We start from the raw sequence: 19055 nt of genomic DNA, 5'->3' as shown, positions 1-19055 counted from the left end.
GAGTAGATCCTGGTGGTTGGGTGGACCTTGACAGTCTTGGTCCTTCCTTCCTCTCTTTACCACTCTCCTACCATTAACTTGGGAAATATGGGAGGGAGGAAAATTGAGTTAGCCCCACCCATTCTTGGTCACGTGGGTACTGCCGGCTGGAACTGCTGTGGACAGAGCAGTGTCCCTGGGCGCCCCTGAGGGGCAGGCATGTCAGCTGCTCATGGGGCTGCTGAGATGAGAAAGAGGGAAGTGGGCTTCATGCTCATATTTGAGGAGGCAGCTCAGGGAACCATTGCTACCAGAAAAGGTATATCTATGTCTTTTATGTCCCTGCATTTTCAGATCTGTTTGTGTGTGCGTGTGTGTCTTTCCCTTCAACTTTTAAGATGTCGACTATATTTTGTGTCCACTTGAGGGCTGAAAGGATGGAGCACAGAGTGTCCAGCTGTGTAACTGTCTTGGCTAAAGAGAACAGGTATTCATCACTGGTACAAATGGGTGGAATGCAGTACTGTGTGTCTGTACAAAATGTGGTGGAAAAGAAATTGGGTGGTTTCTAATCTTGAAAGGTAGGGAGTGGAATTCATAGATTTCAAAGAGCCTTAAAATATACAGTATCACAGCTGGTTCAGTCCCTCCATTTACAGAGGGGGAAACTGAGGCAGAGGTCAGGGAAGCCATCTTGTACAAGATCACACCCAGTGAGGCAAGTGGCAGAACCCTGACCTCTCAACTTCCTTTCTATTGTGCCACATTATTTTATCCTGCTTTAGTCTCAGTCCTGCCCTCTGTCTCTTGGCAAAAGATGATAGGTCAGGCACTTCAGTCAGGTCAGGCACTTCAGTCATACCTCAGATCCATGGTTCTCAGATGCCAGGGTGGCATCACTCTTGATGCTTTGGAACATCTGCCTGTCCTACCTAATGTTGAGACTGCTTGGAATACAGTGAGAGGGAGGCATAATGAAATATTAGTAGCCCCAAGCATCTTATGAGAAGCATGAAAAAATGAGCAGTCTAAGGCACAGCTAAGATGTGTCCTTTGGACTTTCTCATTCGCACAAGAGAAGGCATTTATACCATTGTTTTCAGGGGTTGGAAATTTCACACAGGAATGGGTTGAGAGGGTGGAAATTGTCACTTTGTTTCCAGGCAGGAAAGAGGTGGCCAAACATACTAGATGATCTAAGAAGACCCGACCATTGGAAAGTGTAAAGTCAGGTTCCCAGGCCCCTTCCACTCCCAGCCCTCACTGACCTGGGGTGGAGCAGCAAGCTGTGTAGTTGTCTGGGCTTTGTTCTGCCCTTTGTTTAGCTTCATGCTAAATGAGGGAGACATCTGCCCTGTGAAACCACAGCTCCCTGCTGATGCTCAGGTGTTTCCTAGGAGAGATTTATGTTCAGTGGAGCTGGTAGGGAGGGCCTTTCTGAGGTTGACAGGAAGGAAGCATTTGAGGCATTACACACACTACTTTGCCCTTCTTAGGAAAGCCAAAGGCGGGGTGGACTTGAAGTCAGAAACAGCTGGGTTCTGTCTCTTAATGAGACTCTATGACCTTGGGCAAGTCATTAAACTCGGTCTCAGTTATGTCATCTGTAAAATGGAGAGGCTTCCTGTACTAGTGACATCACTGAGTGTGAGGATCACTTATGTAAAGTACCTCAACCCTGGGCCAGATCTCTGAGTTTCCCCCCATAAAAGTAATGTAACCTTTATATAAAGTTAGAAATGACAAAACAAGTGGCAATCTGTACACATCTTTAGGAAATTTCCACACTAGCAAGTTCCCAACATCTGTGAATTCACAGATCCAAACCCAGAGATCTAACCTGATGGATCAACAAACCTTTATGGAAATGAAGGAAAGAAGGAAGGAATTTTTGGGGTCTGGGGCTGATTCGCTAACTAGGGGAGGCCTGTTCTGTGAAGCATCGATGTCTAGACTTTAGGGCTTCCTCCATGGTACTGCTGTTTTCCTACTTGCAGCAAGGGGAAAATGCTGTCATAGGCCTGGCACCCAGGATAGGAGTTGGAAGTAGAAAGCAATAATAGCTAACGTGTGTGCGTGTGTGTGCACGCATACGCACGCTCCTGCACAGGTGCTATTATCCCCATTTTACAGATGAGAGAAGTGACTTGTTCAGGGTCACACCACTAATAAGTGACTGAGGCCAAATTGGGAACTCAGGTTTTCTTATCCACTTAGAAGCCTTAGAACTAGGGAGACTATTTTACAGTTTAAGAAACAGTCTTCTGGAGTCAGCTAGTATTAAGTGCCTTCTTTGTGCCAGGGGATACAAGGACGAACAGTCTCTGTCTTAAGGGAGCCCACGGTCTAATGAGGAGGGAAGCCTGCAAGCAACTATGTACAAATAAGACATATGCAAGGTAAACTGAGGGCAGTCTCAGAGGGAAGGCATTGTGATTTAAGGACTGGGGAAAAGCCTCTTGTAGAAAGTGGGTCTTTGGCTGAGATTTGAAGGAAGCCAGGAGACAGAGAGGAGGAGGAAGAGTATTTCAGGCATGAGGGACGGTCAGTGAATGCACTTGAAGTGAGGAGATGGAGGGTCTTGTGTGAGGGACAGTAAGGAGGTCATTGTCACTGCACCACAAAGCATGTGTCAAGGAATTAGGTAGGAAGGGGAGGGTTATGAAGAGCTTTAAAATCTACGCAAAGGGCTTTATGTTTGATCCTGAAGGTAACAGGAAACCTTGGAGTTTATTGAATGAGGTGGGGGCGAGGTGGTGTGGTCAGGTCTGTGCTCTAGGAAGATCCCTTTTACAACTGAGTGCAGGATGGATTGGAAGGAAAGGGGAGGCAGGAAAACCAACCAGCAGCCCATTGCGGTAGTCTAGGCATGAAGTGATGAGGGCCTTCACCAGGGTGGTGATTGTCAGAAGACAAAAGGGCAAACACCACAGTGGTTATGAAGGCGTTGTTCAGTGGCCTCAGTTGTTGTGTTCAGCTCGTCATGACCCCTTTCCTTCTCCAGCCCATTATACAGATGAGGAAACTGAGGCAAACAGTTACGTGACTTACCCAGGGTCACACAGCTAGTAAGTGCCTGAGGCTGGATTTGCACTCAGGTCCTCCTAACTCCATGCCTGGTGTTCTGTCTGCTGCAGCTCTGACATCCTGTGTTCTAAGGCCCCTCCCAGCTCTGACACCCTGTGTTCTAAGGGCCCTCCCAGCTCTGATACCCTGTGTTCTAAGGGCCCTCCCAGCTCTAACATCCTGTGGTTCTAAGGCCCCTTTCAATTCTGACACTCTGTGTTCTAAGAGCCGTCCCAGTTCTGACATCCAGTGTTCTAAGGCCCCTCCCAGCTCTGACATCCTGTGTTCTAAGGTCTCTTTTAGTTCTGACACTCTATATTCTTTGCTTTATTCCTCCCTCCCCTTACATCTAGCTTGTGTTTCATGAACCACTCTGCAAGCTCCCAGCCTCTCTTGCCATACCTATTCTTCACCACCCAACCTGCAACATTATTTCAACTCTAGTCAAATTGATCTACTGTTTTATCATACAAAGAGTACTGCGTTTGGACAAGATAGATAGTCTAGATTGTATTAAAATAAAAAAAAACCCTGTACAATTAGAAACTATACTTAAAAAGAAAAATAGATTTTGAGATATGGCAAATGTGAAAGCTGTCTTGACTTTTAAAATATAAAAGGAATTGTTAAAAAGACATCGGTAGTATCACCAGGTAAAGAGAGAAGTAGCACCATGTTCACAATATTTCAAAAGGAAACGCAGCTTATTTGAAAAATTGTTCCACCTCAGCAATAATTGAAGCAAACGATGAAATCAAAACCACTTTACAATCCTTTCTTCGATGCATATGATGGCAAAAATTCACAAGAAGCTATGAAACTCAAAGCAAGAAGGGCTGTAGCAAAATAAGTCACTTGTTGCTTCTGGAACTGGCCGCCAGTAGCAGCTTTCTGGAGAGCCATGGAAAAAAGGTTACCAAAATAGTCGTGCCTTTTGATCCATGAATTCCTCTCTTAGCAATAGCCTCAGAAAATTGTTAAAAAGCAAACAAAAAGATCTGTCCTTTGAAAGGTTTTCCTAGTTAGCATTATGGGAAATTTCACAGAACTGAAAGCATTCTAAATGGCCAACACCAGGAGAATGATTAAGTAAATTTTGGTACATTAATGTAATGGATCTCTAGTTGCAAGCTTATGGGGAAGGGAGAAAGGAGTGGAGGAAAGAAGGAGAAAAGAAAGGAAGAAAGGAAGGAGGGAGGAGAAGGGAGGTCATTTGGTTTGGCTGCCCAGACACTCAGGGATGGGGAACCAGCGACCTTGAGGCCACATGTAGTAGCTTCTAGGTCCTCGGGTGCAGCCTTTTGACCGAGTCTAAGAACAAATCCTTTTATTAAGGGGATTTGTTCTATGAAGTTTGGATTCAGTCAAAGGGCTGCACTTGAGGACCTGGAGAGCCACATGTGGCCTCAAGGCTGAAGATTCCCCACCCCTGCTCTAACTTCTCAGTATTTTGCGGGCAGATGCCGCAGACTTAGCATGGAACTCTCTTGATAAAAGTCAGAGACAGTGGTGCTTAACCTCCATTTGTCTCGTTTTCCACATCTGTAAAATGGGGATAATAACTACCCATTTTCAAGGGTTGTTGTGAGCATCCAATGAGATAATCTTTGTCAAGTGCTTATTAACAGTGTCTGGCTGTTTAAGTGGTAGATTGAGCTGAAGCTATGTCTTGCCTTGGGTTCCCAGGACAGATGGATACATTCAGACCTAATAGGCCATACACTGGCACCTAGGGAAGCTGAGGGCGAGAGTGATAAAGAGAGAAGCAGAGTATAACTTAAAGGACCTGACTAAAGTAATCTGTTCCAGGATCCCACCTTAGGCTATAATCCCATCTTCACTTTATGATCCCTTAGCACTGGGGTCCTCCCTTTATAGTGGTTTTTTAAAATTAAATTATTTTATTTGTTTTCAGTGTTCAACAATCACTTCCATATATCTTAGATTTTTTTCCCCTCCCTCTGCCTCATTCCCCACTCCCTTCCACTCCCTCCCTGAGACGTCATACAATGTTATATAGGTTCTACACCTACTTTTCTATTAAATACATGTTGCATAGAAGAATTAAAATGAGTGGGAGAAACCATAAAATAAAACAAAACAAAACATAATACAAAAGAAAATGGTCTGTTTCTATCTGTGATTCAATTCCATGGTTCTTTCTCTGGATATGGAAGGTGTTTTGCCTCAAGAGTCCATTGGAAATTATTTGTCTATGCATTTCAATGAATTACTAAGTCTACCAGAAAGATTCCTCGCACACTGTGGTTGTTGCTGTGCACAAAGTTCTCCTGGTTCTGCTCCTTTCACTCAGCATCAGTTCATATAAGTCTTTCCAGGCTTCTCTGAAGTCTTCCTGTTCATAATTTCTTATAGCACAATAGTATTCCATTATGTTCATATACCACAACTTGTTCAACTATTCCCCAATTGATAGGCATCCCCTTGATTTCCAGTTTTTGGCCACCACAAAGAGAGCTGCTATAAATATTTTTGTACATGTGGGACCCTTTCCCATTTCTGTGATCTCTTTGAGATAGAGTCCCAGAAGTGATATTGCTGGGTCAAAGGGTATGCACATTTTTGTAGCCCTTTGTGCATAGTCCAAATTGCTTTCCAGAATGATTGGATCAGCTCACAGCTCCACCAACAATGAATTAGTGTTCCAACTCTTCCACATCTTCTCCAACATTTATCATCTTCTGGTTTTGTCATGTTAGCCAATCTGATAGGCATGCTGTGGTACCTCAGAGTTGTTTTGATTTGCATCTCCAATCAATAGTGATTTAGAGCATTTTTTCATGATTATAGATAGCTTTAATTTCTTCCTCTGAAAATTCCCTGTTCATATCCTTTGACCATTTATCAATTGGAGAATGAGTTGTGTTCTTGTAGATTTGACTCAGTTCTTTATATATTTTAGAAATGAGACTTTTATCACAGACACTAGTTGCAAAAATTCTTTCCCAGTTTTCTGCTTCCCTCCTAATTTTGGTTGCATTGGGTTTGTTTGTACAAAAACTTTTCAATTTAATGTAATCAAAATTATCCATTTTGCAAGGATATTTTCGTATTGTTCTCTATCTGTATGGTCATAAATTTCTCCATTGTCCATAAATCTGAAAAATACACTATTCCTTGCTCCCCTAATTTGTTTATAGTATCAATCTTTATACCTAGATCATGAATCCATTTGGACCTTATTCTTGTGTATGGTGTCAGGCATTGTTCTATGCTCAGTTTCCACCACACTTTTATCCAGTTTTCCCAGCAATTTTTGTCAAACAGTGAGTTCTTATCCCAGAAGCTGGGGTCCTTGGGCTTATCAAACAGTAGACTGCTATATTCATTGACTCCTGTGTCTTAAGTATATAATCTATTCCACTGATCGATCCCTCTGTTTCTTAGCCAGTAGCAAGTGGTTTTGATGATTGCTGCTCTAGAGCTTGACCACCTTCCCTAACATTTCTTTTAATTAGTTCCCTTGATATTTTGGACTTTTTGTTCTTCTAGATGAGTTTTGATATTATATATTTTTTTCTAGCTCTAGAAAATAATTATCTGGTATTTTGGTATGACACTGAATAAGTATATTAATTTAGGTAGAATTGTCATTTTTATAATATTAGCTGGGCCTTTCCACAAGCAACTGATGTTTTTCCACTTACTTAGATATGACTTTATTTGTGTGAGAAGTGTTTTGTAATTGTGTTCATATAGTCCCTGAGTTTGTTTTGGCAGGTAAACTTCCAGATATTTTATGATATCTACCATAGCTTTAAACGGGCTTTCTCTTTCTATCTCTTGCTGTTGGGCTTTGTTAGTAATATATAGAAATGCAGATGATTTATGTGAGTTTATTTTGTAACCTGCAACTTTGCCAAAGTTTATTATTTCAAGTAGTTTTTTACTTGATTTTCTGGGATTCTCTAAGTATATCATCATATCATCTACAAAGAGTGATAACTTAGTTTTTTCTTTGCTTATTCTAACTCCTTCAATTTCTTTTTCTTCTCTTATTGCTACAGCTAGCATTTCTAATACCAAATTGAATAACAGTGGTGATAATGGACATCCTTGTTTCACCCCTGATCTTACTGGAAATGCATCTAGCTTGTCCCCATTACATATAATGCTTGCTGATGTTTTCAGGTAGATACTGCTTATTATTTTATGAAAAGTTCCATTTATTCCTATGCTTTCCAGTGCTTTCAGTAGTAATGGGTGTTGGCATTTTGTCAGTCTTTTTCTGCATTTATTGAGATAATCACGTGGTTTCTGTTAGTTTTGTTGTTGATATGATCAATAATGCTAATAGTTTTTCTAATATTGAACCAGCCCTGCATTCCTGGTATAAATCCTACCTGATCATAATGCTTTATTCTTGTGATAAGTTGCTGTATTTTTTTTTGCTAAAATCTTATTTAAAATTTTTGCATCTATATTCATTAGAGAAATTGGTCTTTAATTTTATTTCTCTGTTTTGGTTCTTCCTAGGTTAGGTGTCAGAACCATATTTGTATCATAAAAAGAATTTCGTAGGACTCCTTTGGCAATTTTCCCAAATAATCTATATAGTATTGGAATTAACTGTTCTTTAAATGTTTGATAGAATTCACTTGTAAATCCATCTGGCCCTGGAGATTTTTTCCTAGGGAATTCGTTGATGGCTTGTTCAATTTTTTTTTTCTGAGATGGAGTTATTTAAGTACTCAACTTCCTCTTCCATTAATCTGGGCAATTTTTATTTTTTAAAATAATCATCCATCTCATTTAAATTGTTGAATTTATGGACATACAGTTGGGTAAAGTAATTTCTAATTATTGTTTTAATTTCCTCCTCATTGGAGGATAGTTCACCCTTTTCATTTTTCATATTGGTAATTTGGTTTTTTTCTTTCTTTTTTAAATCTGATTGACCAAAGTTTTATCAATTTTTTTGGTTTTTTCATAAAACCAACTCTCAGAATTATTTATTAGTTCAATAGATTTCTTAATTTCTATTTTATTACTCTCTCCCTTGATTTTCAGTATTTCTAATTTGATATTTAGTTGGGGATTTTCAATTTGTTATTTTTCTATCTTTTTCAACTGCATGCCCAATTCATTGATCTCCTCTTTCTCTATTTTATTCATGTAGGCATTCAAAGATATAAAACTGCCCCCAAGAACTGCTTTTGCAGTATCCCATAAGATTTGGTGGGTTATCTCATTATTGTCATTCTCTTGAATGAAGTTGTTGATTGTTTCTATAATTTGTTGTTTAACTCAATCATTCTTTAAGATTAGATTGTTTAGTTTCCAATTAATTTTTGATTTATATTTGCATGGCCTTTGATTACATGTAATTTTTACTGCATTATGATCTGAGAAGGATGCATTGACTATCTCTGCCTTTCTATAGAGGATTATGAGGTTTTTATACATGGTCAATTTTTGTATATGTGCCATCTACTGCTGAGAAAAAGGCATATTCCTTTCTATTCCCATGCAGTTTTCACCAGAGATCTATCACATCTACCTTATCCAGAGTTTTATTCACCTCTTTAACTTCTTTCTTGTTTATTTTGAGCGTAGATTTATCAAGTTCAGAGAGTGGGAGGTTGAGGTCCCCCACTAGTATAGTTTTGCTGTCTATTTCTTCCTGTAACTCCCTTAACTTATCTTCTTAGAATTTGAATGCTATACGACTTGGAGCATATATGTTTAGTAATGAAATTGCTTCATTGTCTATGGTGCCTTTTAGCAGGATATAGTTTCCTTCCTTATCTCTTTTGATTAGATCTATTTGTGTTTTTGCTTTGTCTGAGATTAGGAATGCTACCCCTGCTTTTTTTACATCACCTGAAGCACGATATATTCTGCTCCAACCTTTGACCTTTACCTTGTGTGTATGCCCCCGTTTTAAATGTGTTTCTTGTAAACAACATATTGTTGGATTATGGTTTTTAATGCATTCTTCTGTCACTCTCTGTTTTATGGGAGAATTCATCCCATTCACATTCACAGTTTTTATTACTATCTGTGTCTTTCCCTCCATCCTCTTTCCCCTTGTTTATGCTTTTATTTCTCCCTTTTCTTCCCTTTACTTCTCCCTTCCCTTCCCCCTTAATTTTTGACCACTGCCTCCCTCAGTCTTCCCTCCCTTCTTTCAGCCTCCCTCCCTTTTAATCCCCTTTTCCCTTACTACTTCTTCCCTCTCTTTTAGCCTCCCCTCCCTTTTCTTTCCCCCTTTCTGTCCTACTGCCTATAGAGCTAGTTGTATTTCTATACTTAACTGAGTTTGTTGTACCCTCCTTGAACCCAATCCGATGAGAGTACCTCTCAAACAATGCTCATCTTCCTCCCCTTTTTCCTTCTACTGTAATATATTTTTGTGCCCCTCCCTGTGATGGAATTAATTTTTTTCTGCCTCCACCTTTTTACATCTCCCATTACCATCCCTTTGCACCCTTAAATCACATTTGTTACCACCACATCATTTAATTTATCCCCACTCCCTCTACCTATGTATATGCCTTTTATATATCATAGTAAATATACAGTTCTTAAGATTAACAAGTATCATCTTCTCTTATTGGGATGTAAACAGTTTGCCCATTTTGAGTAGCAAGTTTTTTTTTCCTGTTTACCTTTATATGCCTTTATTGAAACCTGTGTTTAAATATCAAATTTTCTAGCGAGTTCTGGCCTTTTTATCAGGAAGATCTGAAAATCCCTTAAATATTATGCTCAACTTATCTGGGTAATTAATCCTTAGTTGTAGTCCCAGCTCCATTGCCTTAAGGAAAATCATATTCCAATTCCTTTGATCTTTTTTTAAAAAAATAAATCTTAGCTCATCTTCACAATTTTTATTCTATAATTAAACATTCACAATAAAAGTCCTTTTTGGGAAAATATAAAATTACTATTTTCAGAACTTTATAAACATTTCTTTTTGTTTTTTTATAATAATCATCTACTGAAGAAAAGAAATAGTTTGACTTAAAAAAATCTTAATATGATTTCCTTTCTTCCTGGCAATAATATTCATTTTTTCCTGAGGAATATTTTTTTAATTTTTATTTATTTATTTTAAGTTTTCAACATTCATTTCCACAAAATTTTGAGTTCCAAATTTTCTCCCCATCTCTCCCCTCCCCCTACCCCAAAACGCCAAGCATTCTGATTACCCCTTCCACCAATCTGCCCTCCCTTCTAACATCCCTCCCTTCCCTTATCCCCATCTTTCTCTTTATAGATAAATTTCTATACCCCATTACCTGTATTTCTTATTTCTCAGTTGTATGCAGGAACAATACTGAACATTTGTTCCTAAAACTTTGATTTCCAACTTTTCTTCCTTCCTCCCTCCATACCCATCCCCACTGAGAAGGCAAGCAATTCAATATAGGCTATATATGTGTAGTTGTGCAAATGACTTCCATAGTAGTCTAGTCATGTTGTGTAAGACTAACTATATTTCCCTCCATCCTATCCTGCCCCTCATTTCTTCTATTCTCTCTTTTGACCTTGTCCATCCCCAAGAGTGTTTACTTCTAATTGTGCTCTCCTCCCATTTGTCTTCCCTTCCATCATCCCCCCGACCCTGCTTATCCTCTTCTCCCCTACTTTCCTGTATTGTAAGATAGGTTTTCATACCAAATTGATTGTGCATGTTATTCCTTCCTTGAGCCAAATGTGATGAGAGTAAGCTTCACTTTTTCCCTCTCTCCTTCCCTCTTTTCCTTCTATTGAAAAGGTTTTTTCTTGCCTCTTTTATGAGAGATAATTTGCCCCATTCCTTTTCTCCCTTTCTCCTCCCAGTATATTCCTCTCTCACCTCTTAATTTTATTTTTTTAGATATGACCCCTTCCTATTCAACTCACCCTGTGCTCTCTCTCTGTCTCTGTCTCTGTCTGTCTGTCTGTCTCTCTCTCTGTGTATAATACCACCAACTACCCAGATACTGAGAAAAGTTTCAAGAGTTACAAATATTATCTTTCCATGTAGGAATGTAAACAGTTCAACTTTAGTAAGTCCCTTATGATTTCCCTTTCCTGTTTACCTTTTCATGCTTCTCTTGCTTCTTATGTTTGAAAGTCAAATTTTCTTTCCCGTTCTGGTCTTTTTCTGTTTTCTGGTCTTTTCATCAAGAATGCTTGAAAGTCCTCTATTTCACTGTAAAACCATTTTTTCCCCCTGAAGTGTTATACTGAGTTTTTCTGGGTAAGTGATTCTTGGTTTTAATCTTAGTTCCTTTGACTTCTGAAATATCATATTCCACACCCTTTGACCCCTTAATGTAGAAGATGGTAGATCTTGTGTTTCTTGATTGTACTTCCACAATACTCGAATTGTTGCTTTCTAGCTGCTTGCAATATTTTCTCCTTGACCTGGTAACTCTGGAATTTAGCTACAATGTTCCTAGGAGTTTCTCTTTTTGAGCCTCTTTCAGGAGGTGTTCAGTGGATTCTTTCAATATTTATTTTGCCCTCTGGCTCTAGAATATCAGGGCAGTTTTCCTTGGTAATTTCATGAAAGATGATGTCCAGGTTCTTTTTTTGATCATGGCTTTCAGGTAGTCCCATAATTTTTAAATTGTCTCTCCTGGTTCTATTTTCCAGGTCAGTTCTTTTTCCAATTGAAGTTTTTCACATTATTTTCCATTTTTTCATTCTTTTGGTTTGTTTTGTGATTTCTTGGTTTCTCATTAAGTCATTAGCTTCCATCTGTTCCATTCTAATTTTTAAAGAACTAGTTTGTTCCTTGAGCTTTTGAATCTCCTTTTCCATTTGGCTAATTCTGCTTTTTAAAGCATTCTTCTCCTCATTGGCTTTTTGAACCTCTTTTGCCAATTGAGTTAGCCTATTTTTCAAGGTGTTATTTTCTTCAGCATTTTTTTGGCAAGCTCCTTTAGCAAGCTGTTGACCCACTTTTCATGATTTTCTTGAATCTTTCTCATTTCTCTTCCCAATTTTTCCTTCACCTCTCTTACTTGATTTTCAAGATCCTTTTTGAGCTCTTCCATGGCCAGAGGCCATTAAATATTTATTTTAGATGTTTGGGATACAGAAGCCTTGACTTTTATGTCTTTTCCTGATGGTAAGCATTGTTCTTCCTCATCTGAAAGGATGGGAGAAGATACCTGTTCACCAAGAAAGTAACTGTCTATAGTCTTATTTTTTCTCCCTTTCTTGGGCATTTTCCCAACCAGTTACTTGACTTTTGGGTTTTTTGTCAAGAGTAGGGTATACTCTGTAAGATCTCAGTTTCTCCCGCGTGGCATAGTCAAGTCTGCACACTGACTTGGGAACAACCAGAAACTTTTGTGCCCAGAATCTGTGAGTAGTAGAATTTCCTCTCCACAACAGCCTTACCTCCGGTTCCACCACGCCAGCACTCAGGACTGAGGTTCCTATCAGCTGCTCAATTCCCCCAGGAGCTTTACAATGAGGCCTCCAAAGATGGAGGCTGGTTGTGGCCTGCCATGGGAGCTGCTGCTGCCCACTGCAGCCTTTGCTGTTGCCGCCTGGGGCCAGAGCTATGGGGGCACCCTGTTCTCTTCTTGACCTGCTGAAAAAGCCCTCTCACTGACCTTTGGCACCTGTGGGTTGAGGAATCTGCTCTGCAGCTAGGGATTGTGCCCCTGAGGCCTGCTCCTGTCCTCCTCCTCCCAAGCACATGGTCAAGACTGGGCTGGGCTCCGCTTCACGTCCAGCATGACAGACATTTCCTGTTGGCCTTCCAGGTCACCCTGGGCTGGAAGTCTCCTCCACTCCTTTGTTCCATGGCTTCTGCTGCTCTAGAATTTGTTGAGGGTCATTCTTTACAGGTATTTTATGAGCTGTGGGGGAAGAGCTAGAGTATATGTGTCTTTCTACTCCACCATCTTGGCTCTGCTCCCCCTTTGATCTTTTAATGTAGAAGCTGCAAGGTTCTGTGTGATCCTGACTGTAGCTCTTTGATATTTGAATTGTTTCTTTTTGGCTGCCTGCAGCATTTTCTCCTTCGCTTGATAGTTCTGGAATTGAGTAATGATATTCCTTGGTGTTTTTAGTTTGAGATCCCTTTTTGGAGGGATGAATGACGGATTCTTTTGATGACTATTTTGCCTTCTGGATTTATGACTTTTGGGCAATTTTCCTTGATGATTTCTTGTATGATTTTGTCCAGGCTCTTTTTTTTTCATCATGGCTTTCTGGTAGACTGATAATCCTTAGATTTTCTTTCCTGAATCTATTTTCCAGGTCAGTTGTTTTCCCAATTAGACATTTTACATTTCTTCTGTCTTTTCATTGTTTAGATTCTGTTTGACTGATTCTTGATGTCTCATAGATTCATTAGCTTCTACTTGCCTGATTCTAATTTTTATCAAATTGTTTTCTTCAGTTAACTTTTGCATCTCCCTTCCCATCTGTCCAATTGTTCCTTTTAAGGAGTTATTTTCTCAAGTTAGGTTTTGTACTTCTTTTTCCATTTGTCCAATTATCCTTTTAAATTCTTCTGTGATTTGTTTTTTCATATTTTTAAAGTCATTGGCCAGTTTTTCTTCTCTTTCTCTAATTTGACTTTTAAAACCCTTCCTGAGCTCTTCCAAGAAGGCTCTTTGTGCTTCAGACCAGTTCATATTCCCTTCTGAAGTTTCAGATGGGAGTACAGTCTCAATACTGATCTCTTTGGTATTTGTGCTTTGGTCTTTGTCCCCATAGAAAGATTCTTTGTTCTTTTCTTTTCTGTTTTGCTTCTTACTCATGATAATTACCCTTTTCCTGGCTTTTAAAGTAGATCTCTGTGTCTAGGGCACAGGCGGCTCTGTCCCACAGTTCTTGTGCCTAAAACTTGAAGCTTTGTGTGTTGTAGCCTCTGGTTCTTTCAGCTAGAAGCTAAAATGCTGCAACTTACCTGGTGCTGAGCTGGCTGGTGTTGGAAAGCAGAGGCCAGGCGAGGTCTTTTTGGGTTTCCCCACAGTTACCCTGGAGCTAACTCTTTAAGTGTGGAGGAGGGATAGTCTGGCCACAAGAAGTCTCCTATGATGAGCTAGAGCATAGGCAAGCTCAGCAGTTGGTGATCCCATCTGCGCTAGTATCTTTCCAATTTCCCTGGGGTGCTGAGGCACACCTGGGGTCCTGGTGTTGGTGGTTGCTGGCTTCACTCCCTTGGGGCTCAAAATCTTCTCCTGGCTTGGTGAGGTGGGGCTGTCTGGGACAACTCTGGTTCTGCACCAGTCCCCTTCAGTCACAGCAAGAGGGACCCTCCTTAGCGATTTTCCTAACCTCAGGGTCTTAGAGACTGTTTACCCCTTCTGCTGCTCCCACTGTTGCAGGGTTTTTCCCAGGGAGATATTCTCTGGGCTCATCAAGGTGAGCAATGGGAGGGAGATGCAATTACTGATCACTCCACCATCTTGGCTCTTATAGTGCGTTTTGACACTGACAGAAATTGGGGTTCACCCTGGAACTGATTGGAACCATCTCAGTCTTGAGGCATGGAAGGCCCCTCATCCCAAAAGAAGTTCCCCAAAGAGTCTTTGATTCCTTTCTAGGTTTGCTTTTGTGGTACAGATACAGGAAGGAGCATTCATTGACCTTGGACTGGAAGACCTGGGTGGAATCCTTAAATACTAGTTGGGTGAAGCCCTGGGCCAGTCACTTCACTTTCATGATTCTCAGTTTCTTCCTCTTAAAATGGGGATAATACCCTCCATAGGTCATGGGGTTGTTATGAGCAAAGTGAGGTACCCTGATGAGTAAAGGGAAATGCCTTAGTCTAAGGCAATGTTCTTTGAAAGCCTGCTACCCAATAACAGAAAAGGCTATTGCTTCTGCTGTTTGTTCTTCATTCTCAAAGAGGACCGTGATATCAGGAAGGTGATGCCATGACATGCAAGTGAATTGGATTTAAGTGAGGGAGGGCTGTGCAAAGTCACCAGCCTTACTTTCTCCTCAGGAACCGTCGGGGTCCAGTGGCAAGATATTCAGCTAGTTGAGTGATCTTTTTTTGAGGTATAAATTAGTGCCCTGAATGAATCAGAAGAGAAATAGCTCAGTAGATTGAAGGTTAGCTTACTGAGTCCAGGAGAGAGACTGGAACAGTTGCTTCTGATAGGAGGAACAGAAGCCTAGAGGCTAGAGAAAGGTAAGTTTTCTAGAAAGGAAGGAAGCTAGAGGAAGGAAAGCCATATGGAGTATAGAGAGTGGAAAAGCAGGCAGAAACATTGGGTACAAAGAAAGGGACCAAGTCTCTGTGAGTGAGTCTCCCTGGATAGATTAGTTATATAGAAACAGAAAGTGCTATTGAACTTCCCCTTTCTACCCCAGCCACAGACCGGAAAGTGGTGATCTTGTATCTCTTTTTCCCTTTCTTCTTGGGAACTAGAAGCTTTTCCCCCTGGACTTTAGGTGGTGGTAGGAAGAGACTTTGTTTATCCTTTGTTTTAAATATTTACTTTACAAACTATAGTGATCTCTGACAATTGCTATCTTGGTTATACCTAACTGGGAGTACAGTTGGAAGGAAGTCACTTAGTCACTAAGAGAAGAAAACATCCTCAGGTAATAGATATAGAGATCTAACACAGAGATGTCATGCCATAAGCATCTCCTGCTGGGGGCTCTGAGCTAACACAAAGATAAAGAGAATTATAGGTTCCTCCATACTATCTCCTTATGTGGTGCATTTATTCTGGGGAAAAAAAAAACATCTGGGCAATGAGTAAGTAGTAGAGTGAGGGGGAAATAGAAGTGTCTGAACAACCCTGATCACCACACCGTCCCATTAGCACTGCTAATAATAATAACTTGGATTTGGGAGCCAGGAACCCTGGGTTTGAATCCTAGTTCTGACACTTCGCTAGCTGTGTGACCCTGGGCAAATTATTTTGCTTTTTTGAGTCTCATCTTCCTGATTTGTAAAGTAGGGATGATATTTGTGCTGTCTAGCTTTTGGAGAAATGCTTTTATGATGCTTAATGTGCTCTTAGAGATATGAGTGATTATTATCATTAATGGTTGTTCCAAGAAGGAGCCTAGAGTGAATTGTATGTAGGAGGCTAGTTTTGGAGTCAGAAAGACATGAGCTCAAATCCTAGCTTACATACTTATTGGTTGTGTGACCTTGATCACAACAGTAACTTTGAGGACACCACATTGAGGGTAGGTATTCCCATCAATGAGCCTGGTGGCATCAGATATCTTTAGGGTGCTTGGTGTTGGGCAAGCGGGAGCCCTACCTCCTTGTTAGGTAGATAGAATAATTTCTTCATTTGTAAAATGGGGGTAAAAATGAGGTCCATGTCTGAGACATGAGTGGGGAACCTGTAGCCTTGAGGCCACATGTGGCCTTCTAGGCCCTTTGACTGAGTCCAAGTTTTACAGAACAAATCGTTTTATTAGGGTGATTTGTTCTGTGAAACTTGGATTCAGTCAAAGGGCTACACTTGAAGACCCAGAAGGCCACTTGTGGCCGTGAGGCTACAGGTTTCCCACCCCTGCTCTGAGGTCATGCAGTGGCTAAGTAGCACAGGCAAGACTGTCGTGACTAGACTCATGCCAGGTTCCGAGTTCTTTCCTTTACAGGATACAATTCCTACCCTCAGGGGACTGTAGGGGAAAGAGTGGAAGAACCGGAAGGAGAGACTTAAGAAAGGAAAGATGGCTAAAGACCTTAGGAATTTGGGCCTGGGGTGGGGAAGACTGGGAGGAGCTGTGAAGCAGGTAGAGACTGGTAGACTGCCCAGGGTAGTGACATTGAAGACGTCTCAGACAGAGAGCATTTCCCCCACCTGCTTCTTCAGGCTGTAGCAGGCTCTTCTCATGGATCCAAGGGGAGCAAGAGACTGAGGGGGGGTTGTGGGCCTCATCAAGTCCCAGGTATGGAGAGTTCAAAGCCACGTACAATCTGAGGCTCGTTGCTGAATTAAGCCTGGTGCTAGATTTTGCCTTGGCAGCAGATTTTCTTTCCTGTTCGTACTGCCTGAGTAGGCACTTGCTCTGAGAGGGGAAAGCTGTCAGGGTTGGGTTTTTTTTTTGGGAGGGGAGTAGCAGTGGGCAAAGAAAGATGGAGAGATGCAGAGTCTGGGTCAATATTTCATGAGGATAATGTCCAAATATGTAGGGAAAGACCTTCTATTGTTGAGGGGTTGGACCAGGCAAGAAGCCGACATTCTAGAATTCATCATAGCCTTTCTTAGCTGCCTTGCTTCTGGACTGGAAATGTGGAAAAAAAGGGGTGCTTGGAGCTCTTTCCTCCTAAGACTGGAAGATGAACTCCCCCAAGCTTTCCTCTGTCCCCACCCTCATGAATACCATGAGCTAAGCTCCCCCTCCCCCTCCTGGGGCACCTCGCCCAATCTGGACTATTTCTCCCTTTCATTTCTCCTTAAAAGCCACCATTTCTCTCTGCCCTGTCTGATGTGCCTTCTCTTTTTTCTCTCATCTTTCCCCCCTCTCCTTCTACTCTGACTTGTGCCTTTCCCCTTCTATTTCTTCCTTCCCTTCATTTCTCTTGCTTCTCCTCTCCTCTCCTCTCCCTTTCTCCTATCTCCTCTCTCTATCTCCACTCCTCTCCCTTTTTCCCTTTCTCTCCACCTCCCCACCCTGTCTTCATCTCTCTCCTGTCTCTGCTTATCTGTCTGGGATGTCTTTCCTCTCTTCTCTCTTTCTGTGTCTCTGTTTCTCTCTTCTCTCTTCTCCCCGCCCCTTTCCTGATGTTCTGGTCTCCCTGACATCTGTGCTCTTGCGGTAGGCTGGGGAGGCTGTCTGTGGTGGAGCCGGCCATGGACTGACAGCTCAGCCATCTGTACGGAGGCTCTCTGGGGTCATGATGCTTCCTCACTGGTGGTGACTTGGTCATGATACACTCTGTTTCCTCATTTCTCCAGTTTTTAGCCTGAGTCTAAGCCTGGGCTAGGACCACAGCTAGCTGACTGATAGGACATCAGGGACCTGAGTCTGCTCCTGGTCGGGGACAATAAACCAGGTAAGAGGAAACTTGATTGGGTTTTGAGATTGGAAGGGGAGAGAAGAGGGAGATTGGGCTGACTCTAGTTCCAGACCACTCAGGCTGCTGGGGGGTGAGGCATGACCTTGTGGTGCCCACCTCAGACCAATAGCCATCTTCATCTGGAGCTATCTTCAGAAAGAACTCTGATTTACAAGGCTCCTCCAGGAGAACCTTGTCTCTCTAGGTCTTGGTGGGTCAGATTGGTGCTGGGTGTGGCTCTGGATCCTTGCTGAGAACCAAAGGGGGAGATTCAGAGCCACTGGGAGGAGGCCAGGGTGGCAGGGGTGAGCAGAAGGTGGAGAGCAGATGAAGGAAGGTGAGGACCACTGGGCAGTGAGTCTTAACTATGCTAATGTCCTTGCCTTGAATCTCCAGGTGGCATATCCCTGGGAATAGTAGGCATTAGTATGGTTCAACAGGGAATAGATACACAATAAGCTATATATAATGGCTGGGGGCAGATATAGTAAAGGGGTAGAGGGTCTGGGTGAAAGGCAGGGTAAGAAATCTCAAACTTCACCACAGATACTAGTTTCCCTAGGCTACCTTCTTCTAGGAGCCTAGGCTGCAACCATCACCTCTTACCCACCCTTTGCCCCCCATCTCTTCCTTTGTCATGAGCTCCAACTCTCTTTCCTTGGCGTGTTGTTGGCCCTATCTGCAGGAGCCATCACGAGAGAGGCCCAAGCCAGCTGCCTTTCTCTTTGACCTATGGAACTCAGAGAGCTAGCCCACTAAGAACCCCTAAGAACATTTCATCCGAAAGAGTTGGGCCTCACAGATCACCCGTTTCAACCCTTCACTTTGCATGGGGAGCTCAGAGAAATGGCTTGCCTAATTAGGGCTACTCAGTGGTAGAGCCAAGACTAGAATCCGGAGGTCTTTGTTCCCAGGCTTGTACTCTTGCTGAACAGTGCCTGGCACATAATAGGGCCTGAATAAACTGTTAATTGATTGATAGAATCTCAGTGTCCCTTGAATCCCCTTTACCACAGGGGTAGATAACCTTGACTGGGAGACAGAG

At 41.7% G+C, this 19055-nt stretch overlaps 1 protein-coding gene across 4 annotated transcripts in view; it reads left to right on the top strand.

Moving 5' to 3' along the window:
* The first annotated feature begins 10470 nt into the window (after positions 1-10470).
* The window catches only part of PTAFR (platelet activating factor receptor), a 95294-nt gene continuing 86709 nt past the window's right edge, over positions 10471-19055 (top strand). For 3 of the 4 annotated variants that reach the window (XR_011967138.1, XR_011967139.1, XR_011967140.1), the window contains exon 1: positions 10471-18007. The gene's annotated coding sequence lies outside the window, so the exon portion shown is untranslated. The remainder of the gene's footprint in view (positions 18008-19055) is intronic. The other variant, XM_072609560.1, reaches the window with a different exon arrangement.

This window comes from Notamacropus eugenii, chromosome 5, assembly GCF_028372415.1.
Source record: "Notamacropus eugenii isolate mMacEug1 chromosome 5, mMacEug1.pri_v2, whole genome shotgun sequence".
Taxonomy (NCBI): domain Eukaryota; kingdom Metazoa; phylum Chordata; class Mammalia; order Diprotodontia; family Macropodidae; genus Notamacropus; species Notamacropus eugenii.
This window is presented reverse-complemented; position numbering and strand designations above follow the sequence as displayed.